The sequence below is a fragment of the Lagenorhynchus albirostris genome, chromosome 14 (genome assembly GCF_949774975.1).
Source record: "Lagenorhynchus albirostris chromosome 14, mLagAlb1.1, whole genome shotgun sequence".
NCBI classification, from domain to species: domain Eukaryota; kingdom Metazoa; phylum Chordata; class Mammalia; order Artiodactyla; family Delphinidae; genus Lagenorhynchus; species Lagenorhynchus albirostris.
In genome coordinates this window covers 55,858,548-55,884,926 of record NC_083108.1, presented here as the reverse complement: position 1 = coordinate 55,884,926, position 26,379 = coordinate 55,858,548, and the positions used below count along the sequence as shown (strand labels likewise).

The 26,379-nt window shown below is 45.0% G+C and overlaps 1 protein-coding gene across 1 annotated transcript in view; it reads left to right on the top strand.

The window, feature by feature from the left end:
• The first annotated feature begins 9,673 nt into the window (after positions 1-9,673).
• The window catches only part of EPB41L3 (erythrocyte membrane protein band 4.1 like 3), a 210,567-nt gene continuing 193,861 nt past the window's right edge, over positions 9,674-26,379 (top strand). The window contains exon 1 of the mRNA XM_060121932.1: positions 9,674-9,696. The gene's annotated coding sequence lies outside the window, so the exon portion shown is untranslated. The remainder of the gene's footprint in view (positions 9,697-26,379) is intronic.

The window sequence follows — 26,379 nt, the reverse complement described above, 5'->3', positions numbered from 1 at the left end:
CAGAAATAAACCCACGCATATACGGTCAACTAATATTTGACAAGGGCTCCAAGAATGTGGTATCTATCTATCTATCCATCTGTCTGTCTATACAATGGAATATTACTCGGCCATAAAAAATGATATCCTGACATTTTCAACAATATGGATGAATCTTTGGGGCACCATGCTAAGTGAAATAAATCAGAGAAAGACAAATACTACTTGATCTCACTTATATGTGGAATCCAAAAGATTGCACTGATGGAAACAGAGAGGAGAATGGTGGTTGCCAGGGGCTGAGGGGTGGAGGAAATGGGGAGTTGCTGGTCAGAGTAGAAGTTTTCACTTATAAGATGAATAAGTTCCAGGGAATCTAAGGAACAGCATGGTGACTATAGTTAACAATATTGTATTGTATACTTGCAAGTTGCCATGAGAGTAGAGTTTTAATATTCTGGCTAAAACAACAACAATAAAATGGTAATTTTGTGAGATGAAGGATATGTTAACTGATCTTATTGTGGTAAACACTTTGCAATAAATATGTGTATCAAATTATCACGTGCTACACCTTAAATTTACACAATGTTATATGTCATTTGTCTCTCAATAAAGCTGGGGAAGAAAAAGTTGCCAAATTTGGGATTCTGTGGGAGCCATTTTAGGCTTCGTTTGTGAAGGAAAGGTAAAGAAAGGGTCAAAAAAAAAAATCCATGACCACGTATGAATTGACGTATATGGCAGATCTGGTACTTTCGATGTTGTTTGTGCTTATCTTTTTTGATAAAGGGAAGGTTGTCACCCTTAATTCTGTTTACCAGGAGAATTTTATTTTCCCTATATTGTATTATATAATTTAAATCAAGGAAGAATTCTCCCAAATGATGAGGAAATCTGTGACCAAAGTAGTATGAATGAATCCATTCTATCCAAAATATTTTTGAGCGCCTGCTGAAATAATAACTTTGTTTCTCATGCACAGAGAATTCTTCTAGGTGCTTTGTGCCTATAAACTAAGTGAACCCTCACAATTTCCTGCTGTGTCCCAATTTGATGGGTAAATCCAATCGAGTAGGTATTTCAATGGTCCCTTTTCGCTGCTGAGGAAGTTGACAAACAAAGGTGTTAGGTCAGTTAGCCCAGGTCAGAAAGACAGAGCCCGGATTCACCCTGGGGGCAGTCTGGTGCCAGAGCTGGGTGAGAATCCACACAGGATAGCTTCTTTCTAGGTTCAGAAGTTGTAGATAAAGGGAAACACAAAACAAACAAACAAACAAACCCATCCCATCTCTGTCATCACGGAACTTACTGTCTAGTCTGAAAAGCACACCAATCAATCAATACTGAATGGTGAGTGCTGGGAAAACCGCACAGAAGGTTACGTGGAATCTGATTTAAATTGAGAGGTGCAAGGCATGAGGCAAGTCCTCTCAGAAAAGTGCATTTCATTCGGGCCTCGTGGGTTGAAGAGGCTTTGGCAGGAAGAAGAGATGGCAAAAGAAGGAACAGGGCAGGTCCAGAGAAGGAGGCTTGGAAAAGGTGGGCAAGCGCTCACTGCCATCTTGGACTCCAAGCGAGGGCAGAGCGCAGTGGGAGGAGATAGAGTTGCTGGGTGGGCTGGCAGCAATCCCAGACTAGGTTACTTTAGGCATTTTCAAATTTTAGCTAGGGTGAACCGAAGGTCATTGAAAAGAACTAAGCAAAGGAAGAATCCCTGGGCTGGTATGAGAAGAATGTGCCAGAGGCAGCAAGGGTGGAAAAAAAACACAAAAACCCCCACAGCAGTTAGGAGCCTACTGACAGCCCAGGCAAGGGAAGACGGGGGTTTGGAAACCGTGGCGATAGAAGAGGTGGACACCTTAAGGAAATGATCTGGGGGCGGATCTGGCCAAACCTGACAGGTCTCCATGTGACTCGAGGCAGCCCCAGGAAAACCCTGAAACACTGGAATAAATATCCTTTTCTTACAGATTTGAAATTCTGGATTTTATTTTTAAAATCAGCATTGTTCTTTTCATGGATCAACCATATGTGAAATAAGAGAACGTTAACAAGTTTGCTTAAAATCTGATGATGGAGCAAACCTCTGCAGCAAATCCTACCCTTTTCAGGTGTCTCTCAGACAGTATCTGCCTAGGAAACTCTTTATAACATAGTTCCTTACTGTTCCAAAGGAGCCCTTCGTGTTTTAGAGATGCCTGAGCCAGACCTCTGTCAGATCCTTCTTGTGGCACCTTGGGTCTGGCAAAGTTCTGCACTGGCCCCTCCCCAGTGGACGGCCCCAGCACCCAAATAATTGACAGGATGAAAAGAGCCAGGGTGAGGCCAGAGACAGAGACTGACAAGGTCCAGGAGCCTTACTAAATCTCACTTAATGAAAATAAACATCACCAACCAGCTACAGTACGTGGCTCCTCATGGCAAAGAATGTAGCTCTGATTTGAAAAAGACAAAAGTAGAAACCAGATTAATATTCAGTCCAGTTATCAGCACCGGCTTAAGGTGAGCCAGATGGCAACAGCGGCCAATTTTAAATCCATCTTATATCGTATTTCGAAAACTTCTTGCTTTGTAAAACGTGGCAAAGAATTCACTTTTCAGATAATTAACTCCAACGTATTGCTAAGTTCGTATGCCTTGCCCCAGATCAGAAAAGAACCTAAACAGTTTCTGCATCTCGAGTGTTTTTTTCACAGGCTGGCATGCATCAAGCCAAGAAGCAGGAAACGTCAGGTCCTAAATCTTTACAACGAGTTGATGATCTGCAGTTGTGTGGAAGGTTTATTGCTCAGTCACTGCTGTTTGATATTTTTCTGCCAAGGGCAGAGCGTACTCTGGACTTTCTGCTCTCAGCAACTTGGTGAAACTGTTATTTATGATGTATAGTTTTTTGTTTTTCTTTTTAAAGGAAAACCATTCTGGGGCTGGTTTATGCCATGCCAAACCTAGCAAGTTCTGGAGGCATCATGGGAGATTCGATGGTTTTAAGTATTACAGTAGGATTTCACTTGGGGGAAAAGCTGGTCAGGAGGATGGGAGTATCTGACTGTAAAAAAAGAAAAAAAGTACAGGCTTCACATCCGTGTTTTTAAACTTCAGCTGTTACTCAATACAAGTGGCTTGAGAAGGAAGATGGTGGGCGGTGATGACAGCACACTGTCATTCTTAGGGCTCTTTCTGGTTTCGAAGCCCTTTCATCAAATTGTTTCATTTAATCCTACCTATTCGATGAGGTCCTCCATGCCGTTCCCAATTTATCTAAGGAGACTGAGATTCAGAGAGGTTAATCCTGAGATTACACTGCTGGTAAAAAAAAAAAAAAAAAAAAAAACAGCACTGGGGAAGAAGTTGCAAGACATTTCAAGAAATCACAACTTTATTTGACTTTTTGCTTAACATCTTGAAGGAGCAGGACATCAGTATTGGGAGGAAAAGATTTATGCTGCAAAGGCCAGTCTCCAGCTTGTGCATCAGGAGGCCTTGAGTTTTGCCAGCCTTTGTGTTAGCAAGGATGACTCCTTCGAGAAAACATGGAAAGGTCTTCCCTTCGAAAGAATGCATAAGCCAGATAGCTATTTCTGCAGAACCCAAACTTCATCTCAAAGGCTCCCACTAATGAGATGAATTTAAGAGAAATAAACCTCTTTCCAACTACCTCATTCCATTAAGGATGTGCTGAAAAACTTTAAAAGTTAGAACACCTAAAATTTCTATCGGAGCTGTATCTTTCATTCAATTCACTGTGTTCTACTGCAATATCTACCCGGACGCCTTGAGGGAATTACAGAAAATAAAAATAACTGTTTTTGCAATTCCAAATATAAATCACTGTATCATATGTGTTGTCTCCAAGCAGAGTCGTCAAATAATAGGTTTGACTGGCGTCAAACCTGGGTTTGACTGGCCTCAGTCAAACCTGGCTCTCTGAACAGTTCTGAAATGTACACTCAGATTCTCCTAAAGTATGCAGAATAAGGTACATTAAAAGTTGGATGACTAATCGATGCTGAAAATGTGTCCAATATGGATGAGTTTCCATTTCATTTTGTATAAATGTTTTCTAAGGACTTTCAGCTTATAAGGCCCAAGTTGGACCCAGAGCTTTAATAGTAGGAGAAAGGGATTCATTTCCCTTGTGAGCTGAGTTGCCACTTTAGAAAAAGATGATGCTAAATTTGAAATATCATTAACCCCTTTAATGAGTTCTTTCTGCTCCAAAAGACTCCTGTTTCACAAGAGGAAAATATCCAAATTCCTCTTAACAGACTGCGTGATCTTAAAGAATATATTTGGAAATATCTGTAGAACTTTTCATTTTGATGTCTGGTGGTATGTACTTTCACCTTTTGGTCCACTAAATGGTCAGTTGATACCTAACAACACTTTGTTTCCAGATTACCTGCTTTACCTCATATTCATCAAACACGTAGTCCTTTTCTGTCTTTACACCCTTGATACTCTTTTATTTACTCTGCTTTAATTATATAGACCTCTCTATGAAACCTTTCACGTTTACACAATTAGGCTTCAATTTCTCAAGTCACATTGGCAACCACTTAGCCTGTGGGTGTATCTAGTCAGTTGTAAATGTGTTTATGTGTTCCCGGAATTTCACCCATTCGTTTAACAAATATTTATTGAGGGTCTATTGTATATCAGGCTCTGATATAGGAACTGAGGGTGTAGCAGGAAACAAAAGAGACCAAAATTTCCTTTCTTGTGGCGTTTATAGTCATGGCAGGGCAGGGGCAGACTGTCAATAAGACAATCCATGCAATGTTGGACTATAATACATGCTATAGAGAAAAATCAAGCAGTGAGAGAGAGAGAGTGGGTTGGAAGGAGGGAGTGTAATTTCAAATATGGCTCCCAGAGAAGGCTTCACTGAGGAAGACACATTTGAGTAAAGACCTGGAGATGGTGGAAATTATAGGGACCCCTGAGGAAGAGCATCTCAGGTAGAAGGAGGAGAATGCAAGTTTCAGGAGCATCTTGGAAGCCAGTAACCTGGAGTGGGTGCCCAAGGTGGAGAGCAGGAAGACATGAGGAAAAAGAGGCATTGAGACCAAAGAGGCAGATCTGTTTGGATTTGGAATTTTTATGTTGACAAAGTAGAAGCCATGGAGAGGGAAGTGAAAATGATATGACATATTTTGAAAGCATGATTTAGGCTGCTGGGCTGACGATAGTCTTTAGGAAAGCAAGATCCAACACAGGAGTCCAACATTGGTGTGCTATCTATATATCTCTATATAATAGATATTGAGATAGATTTCCCTCTATATGTTTCCATAGGTATATAGTTATAAATGGCTATATAGAGAAATAGATACATAGATAGACACACACATAGCAGTAGACATAAATGCATGTGTGCCTGTGTGTAAACATTTGTCAATTATTTCCTACTCTATCCGCCGAGAGAACCTAGAGGTTACGCCATGCCAGTAGCAGTGAGCATGTTGGGTGCCCAGATCTCATTCCTAAATGCCATCCTCCATGGAAAGGAACCAGGGCTCCTTGGAGAGCTGATTCCAAAATGATCCCAGAACATCTTGATGTGCCAGAAAGTTAGAAGGTACCCAAAGGTACCCAAAGAATGGGGACATGCCGGAGGGACTGAAGAGTCATCTTAAAGAGACACCCCTTGGCCAAATCTAGGTGATTTGAGCATCAAGATAAATAATGAAAGTAACAAAATGATTCATTGGATGGAATAGGAATTCCTGAGTCTAGACTGACATAAATAGATAAATGCAGGGAAGGGAAATATTTTCTACAGAAGAATGCCGATTAATAGTTGCAAAAGGAATGAAGCAAATGGGGGATAGTCATTTGGCAACCATCGTGGTGGGGGTGGGTGCTGATTCAGGCAGGAGTCATCAATGCCGGCTAAGACTGGTTGAGTGAATTTTCAATGAGAAACAGAATATTGATGTAGCCTAGGAGTGTAGCCCTACAAAATAGTTATCAATTACAGGGCAAAATGCTGACTTCATACTGGAGGATTCCAGCATCTGCCAAGCCAGGTGATCAAGGTTAATATCACAACAGTGGAACACTTCTTAATGTAGATGAACTGCCTAGAGTACAGTATCATTTCTTTGTTATTCCTGACAAAAATGTATGACCTGGGTCAAACATGAAGAAACATCACATGGATCCAGGTTGAGATCTCTGAAATCTACAGAATGAAAGGCATGTAGTTTTCAAAGCTGTCAAGGGCATGAGAGACAGGAAAGATGGAAGAACTGTAGCAGATTAAAGGAGAAGAACCAGACGCATCACCTCCATGTAATGTGTGACCCTAGACTGGATTCGGGACCAAAAGTGAAAAAGAGCCATTCTGTGGAAAGTTGGTGAAATCTGAAGGGGTTCTATGGATTGGTTGTTCTGTGCTTATGTGGGAGAGAATTCCAGTTTGGGGGAAATATACACACTGGAGTATTTAAGGATGATGAGGCATCATGTCTACACTTGCTCTTAAATGGTTCGGAAAAAAGAATATTGATCATGAGTATCTATCCATCTAGAGAAAAAGAGAGATCAATGTAAAATGGTAACAATTAGGGAAACTGTTTCCTCAAAAAAAAAAAAAAAGAGGACTTAGCTCATAAGGAATAGTTTGCAGTCTCTAAGTCAAGAATATTAAAGCATGGTTAGTTTTAGCTTTCTAGGTTTACAAACAAAGTTGTTAGATTTGGCCTAAAGTCTGAAAACCAATGTATTAAATACTTAAGAGGAGAAAAAAAAGAGTCAATCTCCCATTCAAAATAGATACAAAAGTGCAGGCCTCGCTAAGACATTGAGAAAGGTATTGCTGGCAGATGGGGCTGGAGCACTGCGTTCTTTTTTAAGGAGGTCAGAGGCAATTTGGAGGGTAAGAGATGGTGAAAGATTGTGAAACCAGGTCATATGAGGAAAGGCTGGAAGCCCAGGGCACTTTAGTCTGGACAAAATAACTCACGCAGGGGACCTGTTATTTGTCTTAAACGATCTGGAGTGCTCTCCCGTGAAACAGGGCTTAGACATTTATACGACCACCATGGGTAGAAACAGAACCAACCAGTAAAAAAAAAAAAAAGTACTCTTCCACATTTCATCTTCAAGTAAGGGAGAGGGAATGGATTTGGGGTTAGTGAGATTCTCATCATAGGGAAAGCAGAAGCAGGGTGAGCACCTGCCAGAAATATTCTATCAGAAACAAATATTAAAAGTCTTAGGTGACCTTTAAGCCCCTTTTAAACACTTTACAATAACACCTACAATTTATTGAACGCTTTCTATATGCCCAGCGTTACAGACGCATTATCTCAGTTAATCCTTCCCTCGGCTCTAGCAGACAGGCACCCTGATCCCCTTCACACAGATGAAGAGAATGAAACTTAAACAGCATGTCTCACTTGGAAACCAAACACATCACACAGAAGTGTTGGAGCCTGGAGTCAGCCCTATGTGTGCTGACTCTGTATGCCACTCCGGGACTTTTAGCTTCATATTTCCTGCCTCTGAGTCCCAACGACTCTCTCTTGTCTCCTCCTTCAGAATCTTGAGCCACTGGCATGTTCAATGGACCAAAGACCATCGGTTGATTTCTTTCACTGTCCACAGATGCTCCACTTCTCTCTCTTGTTGCTTTCTCATCCACTTGAGCCTTTAAGCTCCTTCCCCACTATGAAGGAAGTGCATCTTGTCTAGTTGTTCGTGCCTCCCTGGCTGTCCACACATCAGATGTTTAGATGGATTAATATCACTACGGCTGCCATCCACACCCCAGCCCACCCCACCTCTTATCAGGTAAACCTCCAGGTATTGAGTTCAGCTGCACTCACACTTGAGCCAAGCCACACCTTCATTCTACGCAGGGTTTCAGCCAGTTTAGGTCAAAGTGCAGTGCATTTAGCAAGCACTTAACGTGGAGTATGGAAATATCTCCTCGTGAATGCTTTGCCTCTGAATTGCGTGGCCCTAGTCTCCTTGGGTTTCAAGAAGTTTCGAGAAGATGAATAAGGACAGGCTTGCCTCTTCTTGAGAGAGGTAAACGTTAGCACTTGGCTGCAGGGAAAAAAAAAAGTTGGCTATTATTTTCCGAAGGGTACCCAAGATGTTAGGATCTCATGAAACAAAATCTGTCTTAAGATGCAAGGAACTAGTGCCATGAAGCAGCATTCCGAGTCACTTAGCCACAGTTGACAGGAAGTGGCTACTTGACCGGTGCCTACTGCCCCCTGACTTCCTTTAATGAATCCCCTTTCCTCCCCCTCCCCTTACTGAGGAGTCTACAAAGCACAGCCAGACACGACCACGTGTGCGCGCTTGTCACGCTTAACAGTGCCACACCTGTGCTCACAAAACACAGGCGTGTCCCTGATGGGCTATAAAATGTGCTATTTGGGAAGTTAATTTTGAAATGTTATTAAACTAATAGGTACTTGGCAATGTACCTCTTTCCCATAGATAAACCTAGGAGTGAGACGTTTTGGGTTGATTGGATAGCTTTCCAGAGTGGTACTTCCATCTTTTTTATGTTTTTCTCCTCCGGTAGGCTTTACCCACTGAATTTTCCAGAAAGCGTGACTTCAGGAGGTAGTAAGCTGCAGAGGGAAGAGTGCGCATGAATGCCCTGGGAGATGGCGCAGTGAACTCCTGTCCCAGTCTTTGGAGCAGCAGTGGGAGGGAAAAGAAAGATAATGTGCCCTTTGTTTACTTAAAAGTCCCAAGAGTTGTGCAAAACGCAGGCCTCCTATGTGCACCGGCAGGAGTTTTCATGGCCTGGACTCCGAGGCGTAGAATCAAGCAAGCACGTGGCTGATAACGCTGGGCCTTCAGGCCTGGAGGTTCCGTGGGCACCAGTGGGCGTGGGTGGCTCAGGGGCCGCTGGAGCCCAAGGCTCCTCCGCGGCACTGATGCAGGTTGGGTGAGAAAAAACTGCGACCCAGGACTTATCTTCATATTTTAGCGCTTCGTGTGAACTTGTGCGAAGCTTAAGCAAAAACAAAAACCTCCAACCACTCTCCGACTCACATCCCTGCATGCTTGCCTCTGTGGCTTTAACTCTTTTCAGGGATTGCACACATCTAATACCAGCAAACGAAACCGAGTTACAGGGTCCCCTTCAGGCACACTAAGGGCATTTCTCACATCCTCTTTCTCTCTCTCTCTCTCCTCCAATCCGCAGCCGACACAATTACGCGTGTTTTAGTATGTGTGCCCGATCCTTCCCCTGCTTGCAAAAGCCGGAGCAGCTCCTAGAACTCGCCAGCTATAAAGCCCGGGGTGGCCGGGCAGGAGCCGGGCACCGCGAACCGCGGCTCTGGGGCAGGAGCGGGGCGGGGCCGAGCGCGGGGACCGCCCGGGCGCGGGGCGCAGCCAACCAGCGGCCGGCGAGGGCGGGCCGGCGCGGGCCGAGGGGCGCGGGCAGTCACAGGCGCCCGGCGCGCGCTGCAGGTGGCAACTTGGAGGTGCCACCGCCGCCGCCGCCGCGAGAGGGCCCGGGTCTGGAGGCCCCTTCCAACCTCTGGGAGCCCTTTCCCGCCGCCGAACCCGAGTCCGTATCCTGGACAATCCGAAGGAAAAAGCCGCTGCGCAGGGACCTGTGAGCAGCCCTACCTCTCCTCTGCCCTTGCGCTACTTTTTTTCTTCCAGGAAGGTTGTGCCGGGGAGCGGCGAACAGGCTCCGGGAGGGGCCGGAGAGGGACGTTCCCGGTGACCCAGGTGAGCCCCTTTGCTTCCCCTACCCCATCCCTCTTCGTAGACGGTCGCAGGTCGGGACTCCAGCTCTCCGGGTGGGCAGGGGCTGGTGCGTGGGCGCCTGCCCTTGGCTCGAGGTCGAGGAGGGAGAAGGCGAGGAAGGGGCGAGGCTGGCCCGGCCGGGGGCTGTCTTCCCGGGCCCTCCTGGAATCCGCAGGGACGGACAGAGAGGGCTCGGCGGTGGCCGGAGGGCTGACACCCTGGTCGCAGCGGGCCGGAATCGCCCCCGTGCGCGCCGTTCGGGAGCCGCAGCGGGAGCCGGGCGCGGCGCCTCTGCGAACCTTCGGAGTGAGCGCGCCGGGTTAGGCGAGCGCACGAATCTTAAGTCCCTGCGAGCCCCGAGTGCCGAAGGACGTCATCCCTCTCTGCCCCGCAACTCCTCCTCCGCCCCTTCTCGCCTCCACCCCTCTGCGCCGGCGGCGCAGCCTGTTCGGAGATTCCGTGTCTTGGCCAACGCGCGGAGTCGCTGCTGCTGTCACTCCCCTCCCTAACCCTCGCCGGAGATGGAGCGCCCCGGGGTCTGCCTCCCCTAGCAGTCCGCTGAGGGCGAGTGGGGCAGGCCAGTTCTCTGCGCCGAGGGCGGGGGTGGGCGCGGGCTCGCTCTCCAGTGCTCGCTGTATCCATCCCCAACCCCCTGCAGCTTGAACCGCTGGCCAAGGGAGCGGAGTCTCTGTAGCCAGACCTTGCTCGCTCTGGGAAATTGGGGGCCTCCTAGGATGTTGCAAACCTCGGAGGAGAGGCGGGAGCCTCTGCCTCCATCTGGGCGTTTCAGCCCCTGCCGTGAAGTGAACATTGGCTCTGACCTCCGCCTACGGGCTCTAGCATGGGGGTGCTGGCGGCAGTGTGTGTGTGTGTGTGTGTGTGTGTGTGTGTGTGTGTGTGTGTGTGTGTGTGTGTGTGTGTGTGTGTGTGTGTGTGTGTCTGTCTGTCTGTCTGTCTGTGTGTGTGTGTGTGTGTCTGTGTGTGTGTGTCTGTGATCCTCCGTGAGGCAGAGGCGCAGGAGCCCGCTTCTGCTGCCCCGCCGCGCCGCAGGGCTCCGCCGCCCCTCGCCGCGAGCGGCGCGCAGCTGCATGCCAGCAACTCGGCGCTGCTGGCCCCTCTCCTCCTCCCGCTCTAGCTGCTAGCCCCCCCCGACCCCCCCCTAGGCGCGACCCAGGGTGAAAATCATCTGGCCGGAGGGTGCGGGTGGGGGAATCGAGTCGCTCCCGAGGCGAATGGGACAGGTTTCCAAAATCCAGAGGAACGCCGCTCGCCGGGCATTTCATCTTCCCGCGGCTCGGCTGTGAGGACCTCGGGTAGAGGCTGGTGGAAGCGAATCCGCACCCCAGGGAGGGTGTCGTGTAACTCGGGAAGCCGAAGTTGGAGTCGCTGAGCAGCCGAACTGCCTTTGGCGCGTCCTGCGCGGAGGCGGAGGAACCGGGGGCTGGCGTGCGGACGCGCTGCGCGGGCGGTGGGGAGGCTGGGGACCAGCTGCCGGAGGGCTAGGCGCCGGCGTGGGAGGGCGCGTCGGGGCTGCGGTGGGCTCGGGGGCGCCCGACTAGCGCTGGAAGTTGAGGTCGGGGTCCGCGCCGCGTGGTGACAAACCTCCCGGCCCCTGCGGATTCCCGAGCAGCAGCCACGTGGCGCGTTCGGTCCGCGCCTCGGCCCGCCGGCCGCGGCTTTTGCTTTTCATTCTGCAGAAGTGAAGCCTCTGCGCCCCGAAAGCCAGGGGTGCTGGAGGCGAAATCCTCCGGGGAGCGGCGCCGAAAAGAGTCGGAAAGGGAGAACGCAGGATCCGGCGGGTAAAGCCGTTGAGCGCCAAAGATCCCCGAGGCAAGGCGAGGCTGACCCAGGCAAGAGGTCCGGCTCCTGGGCCTTTGCGCCGCTCTCCCTAGGGGACCGAAGGTTCCAGCCTCCTGCGCCCCCAGCCCGGGCTCGTGGACAACTGTATAATTCCCTCCGGAGTGCATTGGATTAAGACTGGGCGGGGAGAGGGCTGGAATCCATGAAATGAATGAAAGTAGAAAGGACTGTAAATCCCAAATGTAATTCCGGTTTAAATCTAAATTCCGTTTGATTAGAAACAGACTCTAATCTGGTAGCGCAGGGTCTGGGTGCATTTCTCCTAATGACAGTTACTGGAGGGCCCGGCAAGGCTCGTCCTTCCCAAGTTGGAATTGTGCTGCAGGTGGAGGTTGGGAAGGGGTGGGAGTACGGGTGCGCATACCCTTAATTTACAGCAGGGAAGCGGTCGAGTTCAGGTTGGTTTGGAAATGACCTTGCAGGCCTTCTTCCCCTTCTTATCTGCCACAGGCATTTCCCACCTGGATCAATTGCATACTTCAGAGACTTAAGCGACACCAGGGGGTTAAAGATCCTCTCCTGTAACATTAGTTTCCAAAGAGGACTTTTGAAGAGGGTTCTTAGAACTGTGGTGCCCTCAGGAAAACATTCTCAGTTCAGAGGAGCAGGGGTGTAAAGCGGAATTTCACAACTAGACTGTGATACCTCAGCCCCAGTGAGGGAGGTTTCCTCCAGACTGTGGTGTACGTTATTGAGAGCAGGGCTCTGTCTCACGTTTTCCCCCCAGGGCCTGGTCTATAGTAGGTGTTCAACAAACATATATAGACTGATGCTTATCATTTAAGATGTTGGCCTGAAAAGACATTTAATAATTTCTAGGGTCAGTCATTTTTAAAATCAGAATATTAAACCCATTATAATAGTCATTATGAGGCCGAATGTGCATTGTTTGCCTGTATTTTTAAACTATTTGGGATTTGTGAAATCACTTTAAATAAAAACGCACTTAAGGTGTTAGGAAGTTTAGAAATAACAGCATGACCGTTGCATGTTTAAAGTCCCTCTGTGACAGTCTCGGATTGAATACCTCTAGAAATGGAGATCTCACTACTTTCACAAGGGTTCTATCCACTTTAGATAAACTCATTATTCAAATGTTAGGAACTCAAGGTTGAACGTGACAGGGCCTCTGCCCATACATGCTGGTTGGCAGGGCCAAAAAGGAAACGTGATTTTGATGCTACTGGGTAGACAACGGGAGAAAGTGAAGGGATCTCAGCGCTTTGAGTGGCGGCAGCAAGGGGCACTTGACTCAGGATGGTCCTGTGCTTTGGCTTTGGAGGGGGAAGAGAACTATATAAACAGACTAATAAGAACTTTCTCGAAGCTCGGCCTGCTTATCTATTCCTTCCAGTGCCATTTCCTGAGCTATAACACTCAGCCCTCTCTCTCTCCTACACGCCCACGCTTCTTACATGTAAGAGCCGTCTCCAAGCCTCTGTGTTCCTTTTCTTCTTGAATCCTAAGATTCTTCATGCTATCCCCAACACCGCATTGCCAGCTCTGCTCACAACACACTGAATATTAACATGCTATCTCTGAAAATTTTTAAAAAAAGAAAAAAGAGGAGCAAAAACTCAAGCAGGGAATGATTTGTGTAGAACTTGAAGTCAGGGCGGTTGGCGGTGAGTGGTTCATTAAAAAGATTCAGGGATGGGCTTCTCTGGTGGCCCAGTGGTTGAGAGTCCGCCTGCCGAAGCAGGGGACACGGCTTCGTGCCCCGGTCCGGGAAGATCCCACATGCCGCTGAGCGGCTGGGCCCGTGAGCCATGGCCACTGAGCCTGCGCGTCCGGAGCCTGTGCTCCGCAACGGGAGAGGCCACAGCAGTGAGAGGCCCGCGTACCGCAAAAAAAAAAAAAAAAAAAAAAAAAAAAAGATCCAGGGAGGCGGATGAGTCACGGTCCACTGTGGGCAGCCACTTCCTCATCATTTTCACCTGCCACACGGTGAGAACCCATTTATGACTCCAGCGTTCTCAGAGGCAGTGGGATGGAGACTGTGAGAGCGAGCACATGGAACGTAGAATTCTCCAGTTCAGAACCAGTTAACCAAGAACAGCAAGACCCACAATTAGTTAGAAAACACGACTTTCCACGGAGAGCTGCTTAAGGGGCTGGAGATTGTAAAAGCTATCGAACCGTGCTCTTCACAGTAAAGATGGAGGAACACCAATGGCTGTTAGAAAGTTTCTGATTTGTCATTTTGCCAGGGACTCAGGGAAATGGCTATAGAGAAATCAAAGCAGCCACCAGATTGCTGAGGGGAAGAAAATCTTTGTGTTTTAATGCTACTTGAGTAGCACGTGAGGCTTTTGTTTGACAGCATTCGGTGTCATGATGACATGAGGTACAAAGCAGGCCTGATAGATGGGCCACTTGTGTGCTGAGGGGCCACCGGTCACAGAGCCCAAAGTTAATACAGAGGCTCATATCCCGGTGGGATTGCGGACAGAAATCAGGACACCGGAGCTAGAAGTACAGCATCTTGGAATCCTCAGTAGCGAGAGAGTGAGGAGCTAACTAGGTTAAGCGCGGTGATGTGATAGGGAATAGCATTGCATATAATTGGGGTCGATTAGGAGGATTTCAGTCAAGTGGCATGAACCCAGATCAGAACCGGAGGAAAGATATGAATGGGCGAAGGAATGCCCGGTAGTACTCACGTTGGGAATTCGGAAACAGAAGGAGGGAGAGAGCTGCCGTGTCTCAGTGTGGTGGGGAAGCACGGGCAGGACTCAGAACTCAGACCCCTCACTGCTGCTCCATCGCGTTATGTAACGTCTCTGAGCCACAGTGACCCCATCAGTAAAATAGGGATAAGGATACTTCCTGGTGAGGAATCAGTCACATGTAAATACCTCACATTTACTTGTTATTATGGCGTGTTATTTCTGGCTCTTAGGTTAGCTACCCTGGCAACAAGCTTCCGGTTTGCTAGACCCAGGAGTATAGGCTGGCTGGATGAATTATCACCAGGTCTTTCTCTTCAGCCTCCATTAGAAATCCAGTCTCACATTTCCAACTGCCAAGTAGATATTTTTACCCAGCTGTTCCACAGTCACCTCAGACTGAATAGGTCTAAAACTTCATTCATCAATTTCCTACTTTCCCCCTTATCCCAGTACATGTCCTGAGTCGCCAGGCAGGAAGCCTGGTCTTCATTTTTTACACCTTCTTCTCATGTTGCTGCCCTGGAGACACACAGAAATGCCAGTGGTCTTGTGGTGACTCCCACTGTCACTTCCTTTCTATATTATTGTCACCAGTCCTTCCCCAGACTCTTGTCACCTCCTGCTTGGACCGTTGTGGTCATCATCCCATCCCACTCTCATCCCAGCCCCCTAACCCGGGCTTCCAGCTCAGTCCTTTGATTGGACAGTTTTGATCACATCATCGCCTGGCTCCAAACTTCAGGTCTCTCCTATTTCCTGAAGGATAAGATCTCAACCCTGTAGATCTGTGTTCACAGCCCTGTGTCCAACACTCAGTGTGATCTCCCGCTGGCCCTGGCAGGAAACCCATCGCACCCGTCCCCGTCTTGGATGCACACCTTTAAATTTTATTTCCACGTCCTTTGTCCATCCACTTCCTTCAACGGAAATACCCTTCCTCTCCGTATCTTCATCTTGAAATCCCACCGGTTTTTCAAGGTCCAACTCAAACACCACTTCCCTTCTGAAGTTTTCCCTGGTCATTCTCAGAAGGGCTCCCTCCCCTTTCAGCAGATCTTTGCGTTTTCCTCTTATGTGGCACGTACCAGGTCTTTATTCTGTAGTGTGTTCCTGTTGATGGGACGACTTACTCATCTTTGTATTCATCATTGAGTGGTGCCCAGAGTGGAGACTCCATCACTTTTCATTCACTGAATGGTTATGTTGTGATGCCTGAGAAACACAACGAAAGAAGGATGTTCCAAACCCAAGTCAAGACCGTAGGGAGGAAGAAGCAGCCAACCCTTGATCGGGTCTTCGAGGGTGAAGTGAAAGAGAGGCAATTATCTGAAAGTCACACACTACCCTCTACGTCCTTTTTGTCTAATTAAAGGAATAACTTAAGCTTTTGGTAGCTGGAGGAATCTGTGTCATTATTGACATTCTTCATTGTAGAAATGAGCTTCTAAGTCATGTGAGTTGGACGGAGTTTTCCAAAACAGACCAGAATGTGGGGAAGCCAAAGCTGACAGTGACTGGGCTGAAAGAAAACAGATATCCTGGGCAAGATGCCTGTAAATGCTGAACGTATCCAGAAGGAGGGAAGAATTCTTGTCTGGGGCTCATGAATTTGTCTGATGTAGAATTCCTTTTAGGAAGCTTTTCATCTGATTCCTCTCATGGCTCCTTGATTTGCAAAATATACATACTATATTATCAAAATATATAATCATGCATGTGTTAATTAGCATGGGTAGTTGTCAGAATGTTTCTGATCGTGAAGAATAAAAAGACTAACCCAATCCTCTTGTGTATACAGTATGTTTGAGGACAGGTGGAAAAACAAATTATTATAAAAAGCTTGCCAGCTTGCTTCTTCTAGGAAGAGAAATGCTTCCAAACAGTCTTAAATATACAAGCCTTCAAACTTCAGAGGATAGATCAATCCTCATCAAATAAACAGCCATTGCACACGAGGAAGGAACAAGTAGGAAAAAAATAGGACATGATCAGGTGCTGAGGTTTTGAATAGTTAGGACTGAGACACTTATTATATAATGTTGGAATTATACTCGCAAACCTCTTCTAGAATCTGAGCAATTGGATGATCTAAGTGATCAAGGGCTGTTGTATCTGCGCTATATAATTTTTGGCACATGGTGTTTTAAAGATTTTTTTTTTTTGATGTGGACCATTTTAAAAGTCTTTATTGATTCTGTCACAATGTTGCTTCTGTTTTATGTTTTGGTTTTTTGGCTGCAAGGCATGTAGGATCTTAGCTCCCCGACAAGGGATCGAACCCATACCCCGTGCACTGGAGGGCAAAAAGTCTTAACCACTGGACCGCCAGGGAAGTCCCCACACATGGTGTTTATAGGGTTTACATAAATATATTACAAAATAGAAAAGATGTTGGTCATCCACTGGGTGAAAACATTTGGCCACATGTGTGATTCTTATTCAGGACACTGTTCCATACTGGCTAATGGAAATGATAGCATTACTATATCACAGAGAAAATGAAAAAACTAAATGGCATCTCAAAGTGAGACACAATATTTTAATTACTAGTCTGATAGTTGTGTTTGTTTTTTTTTAAATCAGCATTTTGCCATACAAATCTCTCTATCTCTGTAACCTCTTCGATATAAAAGTCCATCATGGAAGATTCACATGAACTAATTCAAATACAAGCAAATATTTGTTTTTTAAAATTTTATTGAAGTATAGTTGATTTACAATGTTGTGTTAATTTCTGCTGTACGGCAAAATGATTGTTATATATATATAGATATACTTTTTCAGATTCTTTTCCATTATGGTTTATCATAGGATATTGAACATATTTCACTGTGCTACACCTTGTTTTTTATCCATTCCATATATAACGGTTTGCATCTGCTAATCCCAAACCCCCAATCCTTCCTTCCCCCACCCCCCATCCCCTTTGGCAACCACAAGTCTGTTCTCTATATCTGTGAGTCTGTTTCATAGATATATTCATTTGTGTCATATTTTAGATTAAACATATAAGTGATATCATATGGTATTTGACTTTCTCTTTCTGACTTACTTCACTTAGTATGATCATCTCTAGGTCCATCCATGTTGCTGCAAATGGCATTATTTCATTCTTTTTTAATGGCTGAGTAATATTCCGTTGTGTGTGTGTATATATACACATATATCACATCTTCTTGATCCATTCATCTGCTGAGGGGCATTTAGATTGTTTCCATGTCTTGGCTATTGTAAATAGTGCTGCCGTGAACATAGGGGTGCACAAATGCAAGCAAATATCTAGTCAGAGACTAAGATTCACTTTCAAAAGAGAACGTCTTTCTTTCCCCCCAGCAGCCACAAAATTCTGCAGCGCCAAATCATCAAACCAGGAGCCCGTGCGGGCAAAGACTGTTTGGATAAGCTAGAGGTCTGCGTTAAAACAGGCCGAGATACATTTGCATTCCACCGAAGATAGTTGTTTTTTTGAATGTTCGATGCCCTTTTTAGTTTGGGTTGTGAGAAACCCAAAATCTATCTTTCTTATGGAAATCTGTCTTATAGATAAGATAATATCTATACAAAATGAGAATGTTTAAAATGCATCACGTGCAGACCCTAAAGAGCAGTGTGAACATGGTGATACAACATAAAATGAGCAGGAGAGCCTTGCTGTTATGGTCAGTGCCCATCCCACTGTGTAGGAGCTCTACGGAGCGTACCTTTTGGGAAAGAGGGGAAAACAACGATCATATGTGGGTGGATATTGGGCTGGGGACACGTATGAGGTACCACACTTTGCCTGTTTTCCCTCTGTATCTCAGTGTCTTCCTTTCATGCCAATTCCTGAAACACCCTTTTATCGAAGTCTTAACAATGACTTTCAACACGGGTCCTTAGAAACTGTTTAAGTACAGTAATGTCATTTTTGGAAAGCATTCTCCCTGCTTTCACCCACCTTCTACACGTCTATGAACTAAGCTTCCATCCCCTGCCCATACACATGTGTCAGTGTCTCTATATCGTGGAGATATATTATTCTGGATTTCTCTGGAAACAGAGCCTGAGATCAGGATTTGAGTGCCAAGTGGGGACAGTAAAGCTGCCACACTCACCCAGCTGTACTCCTGTGCCCGCAGCTCCTCCTGAATGTCTGGGGACACATCACCTAAGTGTTCTGAGTCTAGGTTTCTTCTGCAAAACTAGTTTAGTAATACCTACCTAGCAGAGTTGTTATTAGGACTAGGAAAACTACTTATAAAATGTCTGGTATACAGTAAGTGCTTGAACAAGTGTACCCATTCCTTTGTGTCCTATGATGTATATTATATTAACATTTAATTCAGTATGAAATTTGTATTTAACCAATCAAATTTTAGTCTCAATATTTGTGTCTCAGACTTTTGGTTCTGACTCTATTTTTTAATCATTAAAAAATGAACTGTAATCCAGAGTATATTTAAATGTAATTTTCTTTTTGGCACTTTTCAAGTTTTTTTAAAAAATAGTAACCAGGGCTTCCCTGGTGGTGCAGTGGTTGGGAGTCCACCTGCCGATGCAGGGGACATGGGTTCGTGCCCCGTGGCTGGGCCCGTGGGCCATGGCCGTTGGTCCTGCACGTCTGGAGCCTGTGCTCCGCAATGGGAGAGGCCACAACAGTGAGAGGCCCGTGTACCGCAAAAAAAAAAAAAGAAAAAATAATAACCAAAGTACAATGCAGTTAGGAAGATAAACCTGATAATCCTACTGTAAAAGTGTCTGCATTTTAAAATCAATTAGAAATCGTTATTGTTATATTATTATTATTTGTTATGAATGATGCATCATTCATACCTTCTCTATATGTGTATCATTCATGTTGCAATAATGAGTGGCGTAGACATTTATCCTCTGTCTGCAGTAAGATGATCCATGACAAGTTCATGTGGACGCCTTGATCTTGAGGTGATGAACGTTGACCCTTTAATCACCAAGATAATTAGGGAAAATGGACAGAGCTGATCTATTTCTTGGAAGAACAGTTTAATTTTCAGTGGATATATCAGTGGATATAACTTTTTCCAGGCCAAAAAGCTTAATAACTTTAAGACAACTGACTCTATCACCACCTGCAATTGTGGTAATTCTAAACAGAGTCAGATTTCTCCTAACGGACCTTAGGAATCCCTGGGGAATCCCTCCCCTGCTTCCAAGACCACATCCCCTCTGTGCTGTCTGTACCCCCCCCATTTTCACTTGCTTTTATTCAAGCCACGCTAGTGACATTTGACACTAAAGATCCCAGATGCACCAAAGGATGCTGATAAACCCACTGTGGCCTGAACCCAACAGAGAGGCACCCACGTGGCCAGGGGGCGACCTCAGCTCTCCTGAGGTCTGGATTGGGTGCAGGTTCTGGATCACTGCTCAGTCGGCTGTGTTATCCCCGTGGCCCGGGAGGTCCGGCATTCATCCCCTTTTCTTGGAGACACCACCACACAACAGTGCCACTTGGTGGATTCTGGGATTGAGGTGAAGTGGCTCTTCCACTCAGGACCCAGACACGAGCATCTGGGTGTCAGGATGGAGGATGGAGCCAGGCATACTCTGTAGCACACTCCAAATCTGTTCCAGCTGTCAGGGTTTCATATGAAATCCTTGGCACATAGCAAACGCGTGAACAGGTGTACCCAACTTGCAAGCTTGTGAAATCTTGGAGTTTATCAAATAGGCAGTGGGGAACCACGGGAGGGATGTATGCAGAAGAGTAATACAGGAGGCTAGAAATAGAAAGCTTACTCTGGGTACGGGTGGGGTGAGTTTGATGGTGTAAGAGGACAAAAAGCTAGGTGGGCAACTAGGAAGCTTTCCCACCTAAGCACCACACCCCACACTAACCTGGGACCTTGATTCTCTTCTCCTTTGACCTGGGTTCTTTCCCAGGAGGCCCCTAACTTTTTCTCCTATGGTTAGATGTTGGAATAACAAAAGCTACAAATGTCAAGATCTCATTCTTCAAAGGTTGGGTGGCTTAGATACTTTCACAAATTTTATGAATCTTGGGGAATATTATCATATTCCAACGTCATCTATGGAATACGTTGTATTTATAAAGGATGAGTAACTTGTGCTATTCTTAGCTATTTGCTTCCTTTGAAAAACATATTAAAGATAAAAATGAATTAGGTAACTCAACAGTGAGTAATGCTGCTGAAGTGTATGTGTGACCCAGATGTCAAAACCTTTTCACTCAGTGAAAAAATATCACGATGTTTTGATTTATGTCTCGTACTTTTGATATATGAGTATATGCCTATCTTTCAGGTTATTTCATGTAGTATTTTGTCTCAAGTGTAGCTTTGCTCGCCCCTAGATATGATTAGAAGATAACTAAGTGTGTTTCAGGAAAAATAAGCAGTGATGTCAGTTTCCAGATTGTGGGTTCATCAGCACTTAATTTCCCTAAGATGATGGTCTATTCATCTTTATGATGGAGTTACAGCGGCTCCAGCTTTCAAATCCACAGTCCTAAAGCATCGTCATGAATTAAAAACCTTTTGTTTTTTAAGCCTGATAACATCACATAAACTTCATGATAGATTTTACATGTTAGCATTATTGAAACACAATGTTAGCCCAAGGAAATGAAAATATCACTTTGCACAGGGTCTGCTGTACAAAAATACTAAGTATGCTGTGTGGTAGTCATAACCACAACATTGTAAATCAACTATACTTCAATAAACTAAATTAAAAAATGAAACAAGACAGAATATATACTAAAGAATTCTTTAATAACAATAATAATAGTAATAGTATTATTATTAGGAGCACAGGTAATATAGTTTTTGTTCTCCGGATAATTGATCACATTAGCCTGACGACAGTCAATGTCTCGTTTTTCGGAATTGGCTCGGCACTTTCCCTGTTTAACCATGTTACCCAGGATTTCATGTTTATTTTCCTCTCCTTTCACCTCTCTGCCTAGATTTGGATGATCTCAGAGATATTCTGGATAATCTTTACAAAGTCTGGCAAGATGATTTATCTGTGTGGTTTTCACTAAAATCTATTGAAGTGATAAGCACAGGCTAAAGTATAGCACATCTTTCAAAATGCTTTCTCCTGGACTCCATTTGGCCTAAGGAAATGGGGTGTTGGTTACATCTGACAGCTGTTAGTCTAGTGGAAGGTAAGGATCCACTGGGCAGGGCTGGAAATGTAGCAAGTGGCTATAGCGGTGAGCTGCTTGTATGATGCTCCAAGGAACAGCTGGGCTGAGCCACCGGTGACATCCTATCGGAGTGCAGTTCACTTACTACCTGGAAATGAGTGGATGCGGAAAAAGTATCTGACCCATAAAATTATTGCTCTGACCAAAAGTATAATTTTAACAAGATTGAGAAAGAGAGTTGAGAATAGAAAAAAAATGAAACAAGGAAAATAACCATTCTCTCACGTTATACTTCACTGTGTTGGATGCCAATGAAAGTGAGTGCTGGGTATCAATAAAGAAAGTTGCATTGTGTTCATAGAAAATTAGTGTCAAATAAATATGCTCTCCCTCTTTCTCTGCCCACTGCCTCTGGATATTGCCCTAGTCCCTACCTCAAAACAACAACAACAGGCTTCCCTGGTGGTGCAGTGGTTAAGAATCCACCTGCCAGTGCAGGGGACACGGGTTTGATCCCTAGTCCGGAAGATCCCACATGCCACGGAGCAACTAAGCCCATGTGCCACAACTACTGAGCCTGCGCTCTAGAGCCCATGAGCCACAACTACTGAGCCTGCGTGCCGCAACTACTGAAGCCTGCACGCCTAGAACCCGTGCTCCACAACAAGAGAAGCTACCGCAACGAGAAGACCGCACACCGCGACAAAGAGTAGCCCCGCTCGCCCCAACTAGAGAAAGCCCATGCGCAGCAATGAAGACCCAACACGGCCAAAAATAAATAAATAAAATAAATTTGAAACAACAACAACAAACAAACCAAAACCCTTTTCTTTTCCTTCCAGTTTTATTGAGATGTAATTGACCTACAGCACTGTAAAAGTTTAAGGTGTGCAGCATAATAATTTGACTTACATTCAACATGAAATGATAACCCCAGTAAGTTTAGTGAACATCCATTACTTCATATAGATAAAAAATAAAAGAGAAAAAAACCTTTTCTTCCTTATAACAAGAACTCTCAGGATTTACTCTCTCAACTGTCATATATAACATACAGCAGTGTTAATTGTATTTATCATGTTGTACATTATATCCTAGTATTTACTTATTTCATAACTTTGTCCCTTTTGACCACTTTCATCCAATTTCCCCCTCTCACCCGACACCCACCTCAGGTAACCACAAATCTGATCTCTTTTTCTCAGTTTTTTTTTTTTTTTTGGAAGTATAATTGACCTACAACACTATGTCTGTTCTTGGTATGCAACATTGTGATTTGGTATTTCAATACATTACGAAACGATCACCACGATAAGTCTAGTTACCCTCTGTTAACATACAAAGATATTACATAGTGATTGACTGTATTCCCCGTGCTGTAGATTTCATCCCCATGACTCATTTGTTTTACAGCTGGAAGTTTCTACCTCTTGATCCCAAAACTCTCTTAACAGCCAAGAGCCAGATTTTTGTGGGGCTGTCCTTTGACATAGAGGACATAGTGGGTGTTCAATAAATGCAAAGAATCATAGTGACTTGATTTAGCGTCGTGAACCGGGATGGAAACGAAGCACATCCGTTCACTCGTTTTCAAAAAAGTTTAAGTGGCTGAGTTCATCAGAGTGATAGTTTAAAGATCCTGTCTCTGCTAAACCTCTCCTTGTAACTTCAGTGAGGGGTTTGATTTTCCCTTAACACCCAATAGTCAGAGAGCTGTGATAACATGCGTTCCACCCGGGCTGAAAACACTGAGCTGCATTCCAGATGCCTTCTCTTCACGGTCCGATGCGTTCCTGGTTGTAGCCACAAGCTGAATTTGTCCGCATGGGGTTGCTTGCTCGAGATTTATGGTGTGGTTCTCCCCCACTTTGTGTTGACTCTTTGTTCACAAAGAGACACGCTGAATTCAGAAATATGCTTTTTGGCATTGACCTACTAAAGTATCAGTTTGCTCCTGATATGAAAGCCAGCATCAAAGATATGGACAGGACAAGGTCAGTGACCTCTGAACATCTTGAAGCCTTTCATTTTTCAACTGCACTCATGCCGGGGAGAAGCCTGGCTTTAGTAGTCCTGTGCCCTTTGGAACAGGTTGAGCAATGCTGCCTACAGAGTCTTCCTTTTCATTTGAGCCCATGGCCTTTGGAACGTTTGCACCTCCCCCCATAAGGAATGCCCGCAAATCTCATACTTTGGCAAGTTTTGACTCTCCTTTTCTGAGTTATTTTTCAAAGCAGAAGGCAAGCAATGATCACAGGGTCATTTAATGTTTGTAGTGCATTTTGGTTTTTAGAGCATAGAAATGCTTGTGTTCTTCAGCCTTTGGCTTTTTCGGTCCTACGGGTGAAAAGATTAGATTGATAAAAGGCAGAGACCTACTTTTGGAATATAGGCATTCCCCATTTTACAGATGAATCCTTCTTCCAAAAGTGCATTTGTCAGTATTTGTTTGGAATTTTGAATTCTTTGCCTGGAGAGAAGATGTTGAAAATTATGGTTAGGTTTCCAGGCTAGTTCAGACAACTATACTCAATCTATGTCATGAGCAAATTTTGAAACTATTAGTACCAGTGGTGGGACTCAGACAGGAAGCCAGTGGGGCCCCAGGAAGCCATGGGGGCAGCTGAAGGCACAAATCTTTGGACGCACAGATAGCATCCGTTCCTGAATCCCTCATCCATCTTCTGCCCATTTCTCGGGGCTCTGATGTCCACATACTATCTTGAGTCACACTTCTATGCTTATAGTTAGGCTTTCTTCCCAAAATACATTCCTCATTCCAAATGTATTACCTTCTCTCTTTCTCAAATAAAACTACCATTTTCTTAATTCTGCTGCTCTAACCTGGTAATAGTAGGAAAGCCACCTGATTAAATTAATCATATTTTTGTATGTGTGCAAGGGATTGATAACCCCATAACCCTTCATGCTATTTGCATTAAAAATAGAATGTCTCACAGGTGGCCAACAGGCACATGATAAGATGCTCAACATTGCTAATCTTTAGAGAAGTGCAAATCAAAACCACAATGATGTATCATCTCACACTGGTCAGAATGGCCATCATCAAAAAGTCTACAAATAATAAATGCTGGAGAGGGTGTGGAGAAAAGGGAACCCTCCTACACTGTTGGTAGCAATGTAAATTGGTACAGCCACTATGGAGAACAGTATGGAGGTTCCTTAAAAAACTAAAAGTAGAGTTACCATATGATCTAGCAATCCCATTCCTGAGCATATATCTGGAAAAGATGAAACTCTAATTCAGAAATATACATGTGCCCCAGTGTTCCTAGCAGCACTATGAACTGGAAGCAAGACAGAGAAGCAATCTAAGTGTCCAATGACAGATGAATGGATAAAGAAGATGTGATGTATATATATATATATATATACACACACACACACACACATAAACGCATGCGCGTTTCAACCAAATCATCACGGGTTAGAGGATTCTGTTTTTAGTCTATTCATGAATTACAGGCATCCGTCTTCGCTGTATACTCATTCACTCCCTTTCTGTTTCTCTCTCTGTTACACATACGTCGTAGTTACCTAAAAGTTGAGCAGCTCTTGGATGGCCAGTTGTGATGGGAAGAAAAAAGGGAAGAAACCAAGAAAAGGAACTGCCGTTTACTGAGCACCTACTATGCTCCAAGTATTCTGATCAAAGGGCTGAAAATGCCTTTATTTCTGGCTTTTCCCACACCTCTGTAGTAATGTGGAGACAACAAAATCAAGGCTTGCCCAGGGCAAGTGACTCACCAAGCCAAAGTTGATTCAAAAATACAGTCTGTCTGGGACTTCCCCTGTGGTCCAATGGTTAAGACTCCACGCTTCTACTGCAGGGGGCACGGGTTTGATCCCTGGTGGGGGAACTAAGATCCTGCATGCCACGTGGTGCACCCCCCCACACGCACAAATACAGACTATCTCTATGAAATCATACCGGTTCCCTCCTTCACACCCTAACCCTACCCCTAACCCTTAAAACAAAGCCCCTTTAAAGAAAAGCTATAATTAGATCCATTGAGAAGTTTAACTCCATGCATTTTTTGCTCATATGTCTTTAGCATTTTTAAAGACGTGCCCTCCTCTCCTGATGTTCTACCATCTCAGTCTTGATGGAAGGTTCTAGCACCTTATCGGTTGCTCTCTTTAAGGTACAGGCTGTCCCCTCAGTGATGCTGTTCCGGCAGGCGTCCCTGGAAATGTACTTGGATAAGAATGTTTGCTATGACCAGCCTTGTTTCCTGGCTGTGTTCCATCGTCCCCTTCACACACATTTCCTTACCTTGACATGCCTTAGATCTGTCTTCTCTCACTGATTTTACGAACATACAATTATTTTCTTGTTATTAAAATCATAATCACGCTTTCAGTTGCTACTTATTCCTGGAAACTGCATATTAAGATTATTTTTATCTTGCCAACACTAAAGTTAACAACTCATAAATTTTATTTTATAGTCATGGATATTAACCCCATAGCTGGCTGCCTCTAGCTCCTGGGTGAAAAGAGAAGTGAGGTTTTTTTTTTCCCTAAGAGTTAGGGGAATGCAGAAGGGACTTGAGGGTGGATAAAGCTTGCAACCACTTCTGAGGGGACAGGTACCAAAAGGCCAACAAGGAAGCAGAGAAGGTTTGCAAGCAGCAGGGGAGGGCCTCACTGAAGTCAGGAAGCTCCATTTCCTCCCACCCCACAGAGCATCCTTAGAGCTCTGAGCCTGATTTTTGGTTCCACTGGAATGTGGGCTCCTCTATAAACATTTGCCACTTCCCAATTAACCATAACGTGGGTTTTAAAAGGTAAGCACAATGCAGGCACTGCACTGACCATGTAGAGGAAGTTATTCTTTTTGAAAGCAACCTTGAGATTCATTATAGGTTGATGAAGCTCTATGTGGGAGCCTTATGAATTCATTTTCTATAATGAATCATTAGAGGCTGGAAACGTAGGTTGAACAGTGAGTGATTCTGTACATCTATCGCGTACCAG